Source organism: Phoca vitulina, unplaced genomic scaffold, assembly GCF_004348235.1.
Source record: "Phoca vitulina isolate PV1807 unplaced genomic scaffold, GSC_HSeal_1.0 scaffold31, whole genome shotgun sequence".
NCBI lineage: Eukaryota > Metazoa > Chordata > Mammalia > Carnivora > Phocidae > Phoca > Phoca vitulina.
The window spans coordinates 8005211-8005413 of NW_022589734.1; positions in this window are offsets into that span (position 1 = coordinate 8005211).

Here is a 203-nt window from a genome sequence, read left to right on the forward strand (position 1 = left end):
GGGGGGGGCAGAAGGTTTGGCCTCATCTCTCACGCAGGCCCGTGCCAGGACGGGGGTTTTCGCCCAGGCGGGGTAGACATGTAAGTGTTCAGTTAAGGACTTCCCGCTCACCTCATGGACTGCACATCTTGTAGCTTTGACCTTCCCTCGTGCTTTTGTTGGAAGGCAGTTGTTCTCTGCCTTGGCTGCTCATTCGAATTCCC